This window comes from Procambarus clarkii, chromosome 76 (genome assembly GCF_040958095.1).
Source record: "Procambarus clarkii isolate CNS0578487 chromosome 76, FALCON_Pclarkii_2.0, whole genome shotgun sequence".
Taxonomy (NCBI): Eukaryota; Metazoa; Arthropoda; class Malacostraca; order Decapoda; family Cambaridae; genus Procambarus; species Procambarus clarkii.
In genome coordinates, this window is record NC_091225.1 from 4,756,267 (window position 1) to 4,773,712 (window position 17,446).

The 17,446-nt window shown below is 37.3% G+C and overlaps 1 protein-coding gene and 1 long non-coding RNA gene across 2 annotated transcripts in view; both read right to left on the reverse strand.

Annotated features, from left to right (window-relative positions):
* The window catches only part of LOC138357161 (uncharacterized), a 7,985-nt gene extending 1,446 nt beyond the window's left edge, over positions 1 to 6,539 (reverse strand). Inside the window, exons 1-3 of the long non-coding RNA XR_011224838.1 lie at positions 6,439 to 6,539; positions 3,289 to 3,395; positions 102 to 260 (exon numbers count right to left, since the gene is read on the reverse strand). This is a non-coding gene — a long non-coding RNA (uncharacterized lncRNA). The remainder of the gene's footprint in view (positions 1 to 101; positions 261 to 3,288; positions 3,396 to 6,438) is intronic.
* The window catches only part of LOC138357135 (glutamate [NMDA] receptor subunit 1-like), a 184,518-nt gene that overhangs the window by 159,916 nt on the left and 7,156 nt on the right, over positions 1 to 17,446 (reverse strand). The gene's annotated exons all lie outside the window — the stretch shown is intronic.

Consider the following 17,446-nt stretch of genomic DNA (forward strand, 5'->3'; position numbering starts at 1 on the left):
TACCCACAAGACTAGAATACAAGTCATTAACAAGCATGCAAGTATAATACATAATACATGCAGACATATATATAATCCAAAAAAATGTCAAATTTACGTACTTATTATTACATTACAAATATCCAAGTTTTGAAGACACGTTTCCTCTTGCGCCCAACGAGTGAATACTGAGACCAGACCCCATAGGTCCCTATCCTCCTCATCATTCGTCTCACTGTGTCTCCACAGCTTGCACCGCCCATTTGAGACAGCGTCTGGACCTGTTAAAATAATGCATAAGCTGTAAGGTAATAGAGAATAATATATATCTTTCAATCTCAACATTAGATTTTCTAATTTCCAACTGTATTAAATAAATAGCATTAAAATATTTTCCTTCTTAACTATTACAAAAATCAACGAATTTGAGTAACTTTTGCTTTTGTTTTATTTGTACCTTAAACATAACACTGAACAATCAATTATGTGCCACCCCACCTTCCTTCATCTGCAAAAAAACTAATCAAAAGTCATATGTACAAGGCTAAAAAAATTCAGCAACATTTACCATACTCAGGCTAAAAGAATTAAGCAACACTTACCATACTCTTTTTATATTCACTGTTAACTTTTAGCTCATGTGACAGACTTTCCACCTGCTCAACAGTTTCAAGTGGGGATGGAAGATCTCTACGAGATCTATTATTCTAGAGAATAATGCATATAAATGCATATATGCATATAAATACAAAAGTAAATCAAATCTTATCCTTGTATAATATACAAGCTGATGTGAGATCCCTGTCTACAGGTGGACTGGAACTATTATCCAGTAGGCAGTCTACTGTATTTTATCAAACCGTTATTAGTATAATAGATCTCGTAATAATTTTGCAAAAATAATGGCATTTACTATTTTTAAAAGATTATTAGCAAATTTACAGAAATGGTGCATTCGGAAGACAAAACCAATTTTTCACTTTTGACAATTGAGCACCTGCTACATCCAGATTCTAGGGAGGAAAGGAAGGACGATCTTACTGGATCCCATAGCCTCTCCGAGGCACAAACCAGGCTTTTACATAACCCCCCCCCCCCCCTGCACCCGAGCTTTTTAAAATAGTAAATGCCACTATTTTTGCAAAATTATTACGAGATCTATTATTCTAATAAGAGTTTGATAAAATACAAACCCTGGGGCCATAGAACGGCTATTTAATCCCCTTGAACGGACCTGTGCATGGGCCACTGAGGCATCGAAAAAAAACAGACCGGCTTGGGAAAAAAGCAAAATTGCCGGTCTATGGCCCAGCTGATGGCTGTGCATGAATGGCTAATGGCTGTTAGTTATGGAGCTAGGTTAGACTATGTATGTTTAAATCTCTGATTTAAACAGAGCCAGTGTTCAGTCAAATAACTGAATTTATCAAATCTTATCCTTGTATAATATACAAGCTGATGTGAGATCCCTGTCTACAGGTGGACTGGAACTATTATCCAGTAGGCAGTCTACTGTATTTTATCAAACCGTTATTAGTATAATAGATCTCGTAATAATTTTGCAAAAATAATGGCATTTACTATTTTTAAAAGATTATTAGCAAATTTACAGAAATGGTGCATTCGGAAGACAAAACCAATTTTTCACTTTTGACAATTGAGCACCTGCTACATCCAGATTCTAGGGAGGAAAGGAAGGACGATCTTACTGGATCCCATAGCCTCTCCGAGGCACAAACCAGGCTTTTACATAACCCCCCCCCCCCCCCTGCACCCGAGCTTTTTAAAATAGTAAATGCCACTATTTTTGCAAAATTATTACGAGATCTATTATTCTAATAAGAGTTTGATAAAATACAAACCCTGGGGCCATAGAACGGCTATTTAATCCCCTTGAACGGACCTGTGCATGGGCCACTGAGGCATCGAAAAAAAACAGACCGGCTTGGGAAAAAAGCAAAATTGCCGGTCTATGGCCCAGCTGATGGCTGTGCATGAATGGCTAATGGCTGTTAGTTATGGAGCTAGGTTAGACTATGTATGTTTAAATCTCTGATTTAAACAGAGCCAGTGTTCAGTCAAATAACTGAATTTATCAAATCTTATCCTTGTATAATATACAAGCTGATGTGAGATCCCTGTCTACAGGTGGACTGGAACTATTATCCAGTAGGCAGTCTACTGTATTTTATCAAACCGTTATTAGTATAATAGATCTCGTAATAATTTTGCAAAAATAATGGCATTTACTATTTTTAAAAGATTATTAGCAAATTTACAGAAATGGTGCATTCGGAAGACAAAACCAATTTTTCACTTTTGACAATTGAGCACCTGCTACATCCAGATTCTAGGGAGGAAAGGAAGGACGATCTTACTGGATCCCATAGCCTCTCCGAGGCACAAACCAGGCTTTTACATAACCCCCCCCCCCCCCCCCCCTGCACCCGAGCTTTTTAAAATAGTAAATGCCACTATTTTTGCAAAATTATTACGAGATCTATTATTCTAATAAGAGTTTGATAAAATACAAACCCTGGGGCCATAGAACGGCTATTTAATCCCCTTGAACGGACCTGTGCATGGGCCACTGAGGCATCGAAAAAAAACAGACCGGCTTGGGAAAAAAGCAAAATTGCCGGTCTATGGCCCAGCTGATGGCTGTGCATGAATGGCTAATGGCTGTTAGTTATGGAGCTAGGTTAGACTATGTATGTTTAAATCTCTGATTTAAACAGAGCCAGTGTTCAGTCAAATAACTGAATTTATCAAATCTTATCCTTGTATAATATACAAGCTGATGTGAGATCCCTGTCTACAGGTGGACTGGAACTATTATCCAGTAGGCAGTCTACTGTATTTTATCAAACCGTTATTAGTATAATAGATCTCGTAATAATTTTGCAAAAATAATGGCATTTACTATTTTTAAAAGATTATTAGCAAATTTACAGAAATGGTGCATTCGGAAGACAAAACCAATTTTTCACTTTTGACAATTGAGCACCTGCTACATCCAGATTCTAGGGAGGAAAGGAAGGACGATCTTACTGGATCCCATAGCCTCTCCGAGGCACAAACCAGGCTTTTACATAACCCCCCCCCCTGCACCCGAGCTTTTTAAAATAGTAAATGCCATTATTTTTGCAAAATTATTACGAGATCTATTATACTAATAACGGTAAATAAATAATAAATAGTAAATAAATCAAAATCAGTTACATTATTTTATCTTATTCATAGCATAAATGTTCTCGAAGATTACTAAAAAGAAATTGAATTAGACTACAGCAAATTGGCAAACTTTACCTTGTATCTGTTTCCACCGAGTTTGTTTGGGGCGTTCTTCAACATATCAGCAATACTTGTCTCAACATCTCTTTCAGTTGCATTAGTGTGGGTGTTGATACAGGCTTCTGGAAATTTATAAGAATTAATTAATATATATAATTATAATTCACTTTGCTATTCCCCATTCCACAGTCCTCTCGTCCTTCCCACTTCCCTGTCCCCACATCATCCCCACTATTCCCACTTCCCTGTCCCATCGTCCTCCTTACCATTTTCCCCTCCCCTGTCCTTCTTCCTCCCCCACCATCTCCCATTCACCTGTCCCTTTGTCCTCCCCAGCATTCCCCTGTCCCCACCATCCCCAACTCCCCAGTCCCCTCGTCCTCCCCACCATTACCCTCTCCTCTGTCCCCTCGTCTTCCCCACCATACCCCCCTCTCGTCCTCCCCACCATTCCAAACTACCTCATCCGATGCATTCTATAATGGTCTGATGCTTCCATCAGAAAATTGGGAACATCAAATGATCTGATATTCCCATCACTGAAAAATAAGAACAGCTAAAAAAATGAAATGAAAAAAATAAAAAAATAAACTATACTCATGAAATGAACAGTATGGTAAACAACACAGCTCAATTTCAATGCAATGTCACACAAAATTATTAAATCGAAATGAAAATAAATTGAAATCTATGAAAATTCAAATTATCAATACAATCGGAAATATTGAAATAATATCGCAACATAATATAGTGTGGGTTGCTCTTACGTGCAACAGACGGTGCTGTTTTTCAAAAAAGGCATGGTTTTACCTGTCACAAGTGTGGCATCTATACTTATACTCACGAAATGAACGGTATGGTAAACAACATAGCTCAATTGCAATGCAATGTCACAATAACATTTAATAACAATAATAACAATAACATTTAAATATACTTTAAGATATAATCTAGAAGAAAATAAGAACATTGAAACGGTTCATGAACTCGATTTCAATAAAGGACACTATGGGGAACTTTGAAAAACAGTTAATGAGTATAATTAGACAGACTTGTTGCTAGGCAGAGGAGTAAATAATGAGATATATGGCAAATTTTGCAAAATATACGGCACACAAACATTCATACACAAACAAAGCAAAATGCTAGGTAAGAACAAAGCAGTTGGCCCGTAGGGGAAAGGAGATACCCACAAGACTGGAATACAAGTCATTAACAAGCACACAAGTACTACACTACACAACAACCGCACTACTACCAGAACTGGACGAATCACTACCAAAACAACACATTGCACATCACTACCAAAACAACACAACACAAGCATTGGCAAAGAATTATAGACCAGTTGCACTAACATCCCACATAATAAAATTATTTGAGAGTGATCAGGAGTCAGATTACTAGTTTTATAGAGACCAATGACCTCCACAATCCAGGCCAACAAGGATTTAGAGCAGTTTCTATGATCGAGCCACTGAGATCTATAAAGAATTCTGATCAAGAAAGAGATCTAGGGGTGGTTTTAGATAGAAAACTATAACCTGAGGATCATATTAAGAACATTCTGCGAGGGGCCTATGCTACACTTTTTAACTTTAGAATTGCTTTTAAATACATAGGTCAAAAAGTTTTAAAAGTTTTAAAAGTTTTTTAAACCTCTCGTGTATCATGAGTGTGTTAAAGCATCAGATGGTGCATTCAGATGATGAATATTACCTAGTTCCTTCATCTGGGAAGAATGAACACATATTGGTGCATTCGGATGATAAAAACTAACTACTGTAGTTTAATTGATCAACAGACTGTATATCATATGCAGACTGTATGTGGATCTGCGGGCCACTCCAAACAACAGCCTGGTGGACCAAGCTCCACCAGGGCTAAAGCACAAAGTGATATAGATGTGATAGAGAAACTAGGTCAAATGGAGGAGTAGGTCTGTATATTAAACAGCACCTGACGTGCACAGAGCTACTAAACTCAATGTGGTGGTAGAGTGGTGGGGGGGGGGGGAAACATTGCAGAAAAAAACAAAAATACAATTTGGTCAACAAAACAGCATTGTTTAAAATAGAAGACATGGGTTGTCATTTTGGGGGTAAGGTAGGTTACATTGAGTTAATTAGTTAGTACTTAGTTTTTATCTTAAACTGGTTGGGAGAGGTACAGTGTTGCTGTGCTGGTGAAAGAACACCTAAAGGTAAATTAAATAATGATTGCGAATCCACAAGAAGTTGACATAATATCGCTAGAGATCTGCAATCAGGATGATAAACTTTCCTTAAAGAATTTGACAAACACTTGCTGATAGGACATGAAGTAAATGAAATGTATGTCAAGTTTTGTGAAATATATGATAAAAGCACAACAAAATTTGTACCAAAGGAGAGATGCAGAACTAGGAAAAGGGGTTTGTTCAACAGAAATTGCGAGAGGGCCTGAGACCCAAACACACACAAATGGAATCAATATATAGCAAGAGGCCAAACCCCCAAACATACAAGCGATGCAAAGATGCGAGAAACAGCAGCAGCATTAAGGAGAGGGACTTAAGGACCATAAATAAAGTGTGAAAATAAACTCGAGTAAATTTTTTTAACTACTCTCGACAGTGAAGAAAAACAAATATTCAGACGATTTGTGTTAGAATCATTAATCTTACACTTTCGGTCATATTCAACAACACAAATACATACACACACATTCCTGTTGCTGTAGCAAGTGAAGAATTACACACACAGATCACAATAACGTGATGCATCAAATGAACAAATCCACAAGGGCCGTGACGAGGATTCGAACCTGCGTCCGGGAGCATCCCAGACACTGCCTTAATCGACTGAGCTACAACAGGGTAAAAGGGTTGAAACCGAAGTTCTACTGAACTTACTGGATCCCATAGCCTCTCCGAGGCACAAACCAGGCTTTTACACAACCCCCCCCCCCCCCTGCACCCGAGCTATGTCAACAGGCCGTTCTCCCTCTTCGCCCTTCCGAATGCACCATATCAGTAAATTTTTTAATAATCTTTTAAAAATAGTAAATGCCACTATTTTTGCAAAATTATTACGAGATCTATTATTCTATAGAATAATGCATATAAATGCATATATGCATATAAATACAAAACATAAATACAAAAGTAAATGTAAATAATTTTACCTTGCACCTAGATCCACCAAGCCTGTATGGCGCGCGTTTCAGTACTTCGGAAATCTAGAACTATCTTGAATCTCTAATCTGCAATGAAACAATACATATTATTGCACTTACCAAAACATGGATGAATGTAGAAAATACAGAACTATTAGCTGAATATCAAATAAATGGATTTAATCTATTTCACACAGATAGATATATTACACCGTGTATATTAGGTAATACCTAACATACACGCCTCCACACACACTACATTTGAAATGTAGTCTCAAAAAGACTACATTTCAACAGCAAAGATTACTCCATAAAAAAATAATTAAATTATTGACCAACATGAGAGAGGGTTAGCCAACATGAGGGTTGTGTTGATTGCCTGAAAATATTTAAATTGTGTAATGTATTGAATGGCATTTTTCAAGTTACAACATTTTTTAAATTACTGAACTAGGTTCTAGGCTTTGCTAGGCTTAATTCAATTATTACAGATAAGCCTAACCTAGCCTAGAACCCAGTGGGTTTTCTTCCTATTGGGGAGTGTTGTACATGCCTCGCCTCCACATACACACCAGCACTGCCAGGCCTCGCCTCGCCTCCACATACACCAGCACTGCCAGGCCTCGCCTCCACATTTAAACCAACCAAGCCCACAAATACGTTAACATGGACCAGCATTACACCGTCTAACATACTCTGTCAGATGTAACAACTAAATTTGTGAATTCAAGACCAAATCTATTGTATAACACAGTGTTAGTACGAGAAAAACATTACTTACATTCGAAGCCGTGTTTTAAAATGGCGGCGGTCTTGTACTGACGCTCCAAACTGTGTGTTCGTTTGCGTATGATGAACGTGTGACAATTTACTACAACAATTATTTAATTATTCTTATTCTTTATTTTAATATTTTTAGGGTACATGAAATTTCAAACTTATTTGCACACAATAATATAATTGCATTGTCATAACCTTTATATATTACGGAAAATACGATGACATGAACGAAGTCAAAGTGAAGTTGAAGTCAAAGTCATTCGCCGAACGTATTAGTCATTTTTTTTCATACATACATAGTTGATTTACAAACATAATGTTGGATTTATAGATAGAGCTAGTGTATACAATACCTAAAGCCACTATAGTAGGCCTATATAGCATTTCAGGCAACCGGGCAGTATATATGGACCCCTTACTCAAATCTCTGAATATGTTAGATGTTAAGTCCCTGCACATACTCTCATGTGTATTTTATATATATAAAACGCTGCACTGTAATGTCAATCCTGACCTTAAAAGCTTCCTAGAAGGTTGTAACAGATCCCATGAGCACCACACCAGAAACAAATACCTATTTGATATTCCAAGAGTACGACTTAGTCAAACTAGAAATGCTTTACAAATCAAGAGACCTCGAATGTGGAATGACCTTCCCAATTATGTTAAAAACTGTACCTCTCCCAACCAGTTTAAGATAAATAAAGATAAATTTATAAGTTAAGAAAAATTCCACAAATCAACAACCCTGTTACTGACCCTGTATTTACCCAAGTCTTTCCTAAATCTAAACTTATCCAATTTATACCCATTGTTTCGTGTTCTATCTTGTGTTGACAATTTTAATACCCTATTAATATCCCCTTTGTTATATCTATTCAGGAAATTGTGGTTGATCTCGAACCCATTGATAATGTGACGACTTATACAGAATTTTGTAACTATATCATCAAGATTGTAACCAGCTTAGCTAAATGTAGTGTGGGGTTCAGTCCCTAAGCCCATATATGTGCCTCTCTAACCATTTAGGTTACAGGGCAAAAACATAAAAACAAAGGTAACTGCAGAAGGCCTATTGGCCCATACCAGGCAGCTCCTATCTATAACAGATAAACACTAAGTACTACCTAATTAACTCAATGTAACCTACCAACCTAACCCCCAAAATGTCAATCCATATCTTTTATTTTAAACAATGCTGTTTTGTTGACCAAATTGTATTTTTACTCTTTTTCTGTCATGTTTCTCCCACCCCTGTTTTTTCCCTTTTTTCTTATTTTTTCTCAACATAATTCATACTTTAATTATGCGGATCAGGACATCACCTGATCAAACACATCAAACATCGTTTGACCACCATCAAACACACACATTTCGTGTGTGTTTGACGCTCACTGATATGTACCAGCGTTGTTTTATATATGGTGCTATTCTATCTTACGCTTTGTTGCTCTTTTTTACCTACGGGCTCATAGAACATTCTATTGCGAAAACATTGGCACAAAAATGAATGACGTACATACAATAATAATGTCAGGACAGTGATATAATTATAAACTTTCAAAGCACTGTATCGCCCATGTGTCGTCTTGTCACCAATACTGGGTAACAGTTCCGCCACTTCCCACACTCTTGCGGGTGGGCAGCGACCATTATTCTACGTTTATATTCATATCACCGTGTTGGGAATTTCATTGCGAGTACATTGATACCAAAATTAACGCTGTAGGACAAGTGTGGAAGTGATAACAATCCCAAGAGTAAAAACATTTTGTTGCTCTTGGGCACTCACGGCGAGTCATCTACGTAGGTATTTATTGGGTGCTGGTATTCATATAACTTTTGGTGACCGTTTTTGCTGATTTTCTTCTAGAGAATGTTATTGCGAACACGTTGGTACCAAAATGAAATACATAGCTCGAGAACTAAGGTCAGGAGAGTAAAAAGAGTATACACATTTTTGTTTTGACGCTTAATTAAGGTTATTGTGAGTACTCATCGCCTGCCTAGAAACTGGAACTAGTAATTCCATCTATCATACATATCATACAAGAGGAGCCACACATCTATGGATCATCCAATAAAATCAGCAGACTTCTAGATGTTACTACTGCTCGGCTTAGACTCGGTTACAAGTATCTCTGGGAATTCTCATTATCTGCTGATGTAGACCTGACCAAATGTAAACTGTGTCAACAAAATTATTCGCACACCCTCCGTCACTATGTGATGGAGTGCGAAAAGATACATGAATTTAGAGACAATTCTATAACCAATGTTCCAGCGATGTGTCAATATTTCATTCAAAATGATCTGCTACCAGAAATTTTAGCCAAATATCCCCAGTTTGCTAACTGTAGATAACAACTAAGTGATTGTAACCTATCCACCGCTGCCCACTGGATGGGGGACGGTGTGCAGGACAAACATATAAATTTTGATACTAGCTCTCCACATATGTCAGTTGCTTAATTTAGAACCTGTACTTGAGGTCGATCTCGAACCCATTGTTGATGTGATGACTTATATTGAATTTTGTAACTAGCTCATCAAGATTGTAACTTGCTTAGCTAAATGAATTGTGGGGTTCAGTCCCTGAGCCCATTATGTGCCTCTGTAACCCTTTCCACAACCGCCCACAAGATGGGTATGGGGTGCATAATGGGGTGGGGTGTCTTGGCCAAACGTGCCACATCAAAACCACAAGTTGACATTGAATGTGAATTAACAATGAGACAAGTAAGATTTATACTAATACATTTATACTAACTCTGTTGAGCGTTGACCATTTATACATCAAATCTGTTGATGTGAGCACTTTAGTTTAGTCTGCCGTTTAAAGAAAAAAAGAGCATATCAATGGTATATCACAGAAAACGAATTTATCATAAACTCATGTATTTGTCTTATCATATTGAACTGCATTCATATTTTTAATATATAACAATATGAATATACAAATTTCTGTAAATCCCCTACCTTGTTGGAATCTGTGGAAATGAATGAGCAAATGTGCTGGCTGAAGGCGCTGAAGGAAACCACATTGGTTTCATTTTGGATACAAATGTCCATGGAAATTCAAAATGGAAACTAATTATATAGTTGAACCTGCAGAGACGAGTTTAAGAATCTGTGTTGAGAGTGATGGACACAGCCTTCACAATTATACTTCAGAGAATGTAAACATCTAAGAGTCATTAGAAATATGTGTAGAATAATAAACCCTACATTGTTTGAGTTAGGGAAAACACCATTTGTGATATATAGATACTATAGCTGTTCCTAAAGATTCACCCTTTTTTGCACCAGCAAGATAACATATAAGATTTTAAGAGTTGACGAATGTTAATATTCTTGTTTGATAAACTGTGAACTTGAGACATAGTTAATAAGAACATATTAACACAACAAAATGTTTTCAAAATCCTTAACACCACTTTCCAGCAACTTATATAATTTATATAAATTATTTTAGAGAATAATACATAAATTATATATTTAAACATGATATAGTGTTTAGTGGAATGTATAAGGAGTCAAATTGTGTTAAAAAGAGCAATTTTTAGAAAATTTGGAAAAATACTTTTTTCTGTTCAAATTATAACTAAATGGATTATAAAGGTTTCACTCAGCCAATATATATCATTCACAATTTATTAATGAATTTTACAAAAAAACACCATAAATTTTATATTTAAACATGTAAAAACTATTTGTTTTACATTTGGAAGAAAATAATTGTAGAAAAACAATTTATAATTAAACCTTTGTGTTTGGATTTTTTGAGTAAAAGTTTCTCAAAGGCTCTCCTGCACCATTCTCAATGCAAATCATTCCCACACCTATGGCAAGAGATAGGCGAACGTTGTGTAGATGATTTGTGTTTGCTGGGTGGGGACCATTCAGGCTTGTTCGCATTTGTGTTCCTCACGTGTGCCCCAAAGAATGAGGTGATTTGGTAAAATGCTATGCCCAAGATTACCATCCGAGTGCCGGCGGTGGGGTGGTTCAAATAGCTTCGGCTATCACCTCATTATGTCCGGTCGTGATGGTCAAGTGGATTAAGGCGTCTTGTACATACCAGTTGCGTTGCTCCTGGGAGTATGGGTTCGAGTCACTTCTGGGGTGTGAGTTTTCAGTTGAAATATTGTCCTGGGGACCATTCAGGCTTGTTCGCATTTGTGTTCCTCACGTGTGCCCCAAAGAATGAGGTGATTTGGTAAAATGCTATGCCCAAGATTACCATCCGAGTGCCGGCGGTGGGGTGGTTCAAATAGCTTCGGCTATCACCTCATTATGTCCGGTCGTGATGGTCAAGTGGATTAAGGCGTCTTGTACATACCAGTTGCGTTGCTCCTGGGAGTATGGGTTCGAGTCACTTCTGGGGTGTGAGTTTTCAGTTGCATATTGTCCTGGGGACCATTCAGGCTTGTTCGCATATATATATATATATATATATATATATATATATATATATATATATATATATATATATATATATATATATATATATATAACTTTATAGACACTCAACCTACCAGGGGACTCAAACCCTGACCAACAAAGTGCAGGTACACACTGTATCCACTACACCATGCTTCAAAGCCACAAAGAGAGGTAGGAATTCTGGGGTATTTAACCAACAGAACTCCAATTCCTCTCCCAGGCAATGAGATGGTTAGGGATCTCTGGTGCTCCTTTAATCGAGCCCTGTTATGTGGGAGAATGCAGTGCCATATGCTAAATGCACAGACTTGGCTAATAACCACAAGCTGAAGTTTAAAACATTATAGACAATCAATCCACCAGGGGACTCGAACGCTGGCCAACAAAGTGGAAGGTGCACACTATATCCACTAGAGAGCACCAGGGATCCCTCACCATATTCCTTATTCCTTCACTAATATACAGAAGATACAATTAACGATTTACTATAAAACCAAAAAAACGGCCAACCTACTCATGAGAAACTCTCCAGACACAAAGTAGAATGCTTTAAAAGAGACCAACGTCGTCTATGGCTTCAAATTCCCACTTGGGGACTGTAAGCCCCAAAGAACTCAGTATATAGGCAAGACAACAACATCTCTTTCCAGGCGATTAATGATGCATAAGCAACAGGGCTCCATTAAGGAACATATAACTCTTCCCACAACCAGACCATCACCAGAGAAATCTTAACAAACAACACAGATATCATCGATTGATACAGCGATAGCAGGCGGCTTGACATCTGCGAGGCACTACACATTAAGAAATCAACACCAGCAATCAACATCCAATTAATGCACAACTATATTCTACCCACTTCAAGACTCCGCACCTATATAGAAGCATCAGGAAATATGGGCCAATAGGCCCTTTGCAGTTACTTCCATTCTTCCCTTTAATTTACCCAATTTATACCCATTGTTTCGTGTTTTGTCTTGTGTTGAAAGTTTTGTTCACCTGATCCAAAACTGTTGTAACATATCACCTCACCCAAATGCATGTATATAAGATGAAAGCTGTTTAAATTATAGCATAGTAGAACTCTGTTTAGTGTTTGCAGGTTATAGTTGTGTGTGTGTAAACTAAAGTCTTTGAAAATGTAATAAGTTATTATGAAACGCATTCAAGCGTCGCGTTAGACTAGAAATAAAAATGAATTTTGGAGAAATGATTTTTCAATTACCATCGACAGTGAAAAGAAACATAAGATATATTGAGAAAATTCGTATTAGAATTATTAATATTCTTTTTCGGTCATATTTAATAATATATATATATATATATATATATATATATATATATATATATATATATATATATATATATATATATATATATATATATATATATATATATATATATATATATATATATATATATATATATATATATATATATATATATATAACTGAAAACTCACACCCCAGAAGTGACTCGAACCCATACTCCCAGGAGCAACGCAACTGGTATGTACAAGACGCCTTAATCCACTCGACCATCACGACCGGACAAAATGAGGTGATAGCCGAGGCTATTTGAACCACCCCACCGCCGGCACTCGGATAGTAATCTTGGGCATAGCATTTTACCAAATCACCTCATTCTTTGGGGCACACGTGAGGAACACAAATGCGAACAAGCCTGAATGGTCCCCAGGACAATATGCAACTGAAAACTCACACCCCAGAAGTGACTCGAACCCATACTCCCAGGAGCAACGCAACTGGTATGTACAAGACGCCTTAATCCACTTGACCATCACGACCGGACAAAATGAGGGGATAGCCGAGGCTATTTGAACCACCCCACCGCCGGCACTCGGATAGTAATCTTGGGCATAGCATTTTACCAAATCACCTCATTCTTTGGGGCACACGTGAGGAACACAAATGCGAACAAGCCTGAATGGTCCCCAGGACAATATGCAACTGAAAACTCACACCCCAGAAGTGACACTATACCAGTTGCGTTGCTCCTGGGAGTATGGGTTCGAGTCACTTCTGGGGTGTGAGTTTTCAGTTGCATATTGTCCTGGGGACCATTCAGGCAAGTTCGCATTTGTGTTCCTCACGTGTGCCCCAAAGAATGAGGTGATTTGGTAAAATGCTATGCCCAAGATTACTATCCGAGTGCCGGCGGTGGGGTGGTTCAAATAGCCTCGGCTATCACCTCATTTTGTCCGGTCGTGATGGTCAAGTGGATTAAGGCGTCTTGTACATACCAGTTGCGTTGCTCCTGGGAGTATGGGTTCGAGTCACTTCTGGGGTTTGAGTTTTCAGTTGCATATTGTCCTGGGGACCATTCAGGCTTGTTCGCATATATATATATATATATATATATATATATATATATATATATATATATATATATATATATATATATATATATATATTTATGTCGTACCTAGTAGCCAGAACGCACTTCTCAGCCTACTATGCAAGGCCCGATTTGCCTAATAAGCCAAGTTTTCATGAATTAATATATTTTCTCTAATTATTTTCTTATGAAATGATAAAGCTACCCATTTCATTATGTATGAGGTCAATTTTTTTTTATTGGAGTTAAAATTAACGTAGATATATGACCGAACCTAACCAACCCTACCTAACCTAAACTAACCTATCTTTATAGGATAGGTTAGGTTAGGTAGCCGAAAAAGTTAGGTTAGGTTAGGTTAGGTAGGTTAGGTAGTCGAAAAGCAATTAATTCATGAAAACTTGGCTTATTAGGCAAATCGGGCCTTGCATAGTAGGCTCAAAAGTGAGTTCTGGCTACTAGGTACGACATTTATATATATATGTATATATATATATATATATGTCGTACCTAGTAGCCAGAACTCACTTCTCAGCCTACTATTCAAGGCCCGATTTGCCTAATAAGCCAAGTTTTCCTGAATTAATATATTTACTATAATTTTTTTCTTATGAAATGATAAAGCAACCCTTTTCTCTATGTATGAGGTCAATTTTTTTTTATTGGAGTTAAAATTAACGTAGATATATGACCGAACCTAACCAACCCTACCTAACCTAACCTAACCTATATTTATAGGTAAGGTTAGGTTAGGTAGCCAAAAAAAGCTAGGTTAGGTTAGGTTAGGTAGGTTAGGTAGACGAAAAAACATTAATTCATGAAAACTTGGCTTATTAGGCAAATCGGGCCTTGAATAGTAGGCTGAGAAGTGCGTTCTGGCTATTAGGTACGACATATATATATATATATATATATATATATATATATATATATATATATATATATATATATATATATATATATATATATATATATATATATATATATATATATATATATATATAAATATATTTATATATATATAAATATATATATATATATATATATATTTATATATATATATATAAATATATATATATATATATATATATATATATATATATATATATATATATACATATATATATATAAATGTCGTAACTAGTAGCCAGAACTCACTTTTGAGCCTACTATGCAAGGCCCGATTTGCCTAATAAGCCAAGTTTTCATGAATTAATTGCTTTTCGACTACCTAACCTACCTAACCTAACCTAACCTAACTTTTTCGGCTACCTAACCTAACCTAACCTATAAAGATAGGTTAGTTTAGGTTAGGTAGGGTTGGTTAGGTTCGGTCATATATCTACGTTAATTATATATATATAATTAACCATTATATATACCAAAACCATTATAACCATTATAATGGTTTATACCATTATAATGGCTTAACCATTATATATATATATATATATATATATATATATATATATATATATATATATATATATATATATATATATATAGATAGATAGATAGATAGATAGATAGATAGATAGATAGATAGATAGATAGATAGATAGATAGATAGATAGATAGATATGTCACCCCTTGAAGTGACTCGAACCCATACTGCCAGGTGTATTCTGTAACTGGTGTACAGGACCCCATAACCACTCGACCATCACAACTGGACAAAAGAGGATGGTAGCCAAGGCTAATTCCCCATCCTCCTGCCAGCACTCTGATGGTAATCTTGTACATGGTATGTTATCAAATTACCACATTCTTTGGGACACACGTGAGGAACACAAATGCAAACAAGCCTGAACAGTCCCCAAGCATATATGCAGCTAAAAACTCACACCCCAGAAGTGACTCGAACCCATACAGCTAGGAGCACTCTGCAACTGGCGTACAGGACCCCTTAACCATTCGACCATCATGACCGGACAAAAGAAGACACACTTTGGGGCACACAAAAGAGTGCCCCAAATAATGAGGTGATTTGTTAAAATTCCATGCCCAAGATCCACCAGCAAACCGGAAGCAAAGAAACAAGGCTTTCCAGGAAAGTGGGACTTATGATTGGCTGACCACTGATTATATGACCAATGAGAACACGCCATCATGCGACGTAACGTGACGACGTCACGTCGGTCGTGGGCGGGAGGGACGGGCAGTTTCAATACGCTCTGGAACTCCGTCGAGGACAGATGTATCACTTGTGTCTCTAGTAGGAAGCGAATCTGCCTGTTCGCCAAAAATGATATTAATCGAGGTCGAAGACAGAAGAGATATCAGGCGACTATCCGAGTGGAATTCGAAAGTGCTGAGCAGCGAGAAGTAAGTCTTCCTGGCAGCAGACTACCTGTCTACCACGAAAGCAGGCTGTGGAAGGTCTGTCGAGTGACTATTAAGCCGCTCCTGGAGTTTATAGCGAACACGACGACCGTTCGTCCTGGTCGACAATGTGTCATCTGCGAGGAAAAACTTTGGAGAGTGTAGCCTCTAGGGACGACGCCATTTAACTTAATTTGTGTCTTTTCCCCATACCACCTATGGGACATACCGGTGTACGCTCCTTTATTTTTATGCTTCTCATGTGCTGTCTAAACACGGCTGTGCTCTCCCCATATTCATCGGCGTTGCCCTCGGCCTCAAGATAACGAACTTTTTATAAAAAATTAGGTTGCAACCCTGCTCTGATGTCATTTGTTCTTCCAAAATCCAAAAATTATATGGAGAAACTGCTTTCTTATTTCTAAAATATCGCCCTGATCGGTATTGCCGTTGATATTGTGAGCGGTCCCACCAATTTTCCTATTTCGTTAGTGTTGTACCTAACCTCCTTCCCCAATAATAAGCCTTGTTCTTTCACTATTTTTCTTCAACATGAGGATGACCTGCTTGTAAGATTCTCTCTCTAAACTCGATTTGCAATATATCTCATATTATTCCTATCTTGCTCCTGTGGAGGATCCCACTTGTTTAATTTAACAAATGTCTGATCACATCGTAGTAGAATTTTCACTCTACCCCCACCCCTACCCCCATCACTGTGTTGTGAAACGTTAAATAATGTTCCAGTGGTCTGTCGGGCATTTCTCCGCAGTGTTGACATTTTCTCTCATCTTCTGGATCCTGTAAGCCTATATCCCATGCACATGGGTATCCAAACCTGATGCGATGTAAGTGCACTACTGTGTTTCTACAGCTCCCTTTCATCAAAATAAGTCGTTCGTAGTTAGTTGAATTCTTGTACCGACCCGCAGATCCTGATGTTGGAACTGCTGTGTTGTGGTTACTACATCTTCTGCATTGCTCTATTTCTAATTACTTTCTTAATCTGTGATAGACTCTGTGATATGTAAATGTCTGCATTTCTTCTCTTAGTTGCAGGTTTTGCAGCTTCGTCTGCAATGTCATTCCCTATTATTCCTCACATGAC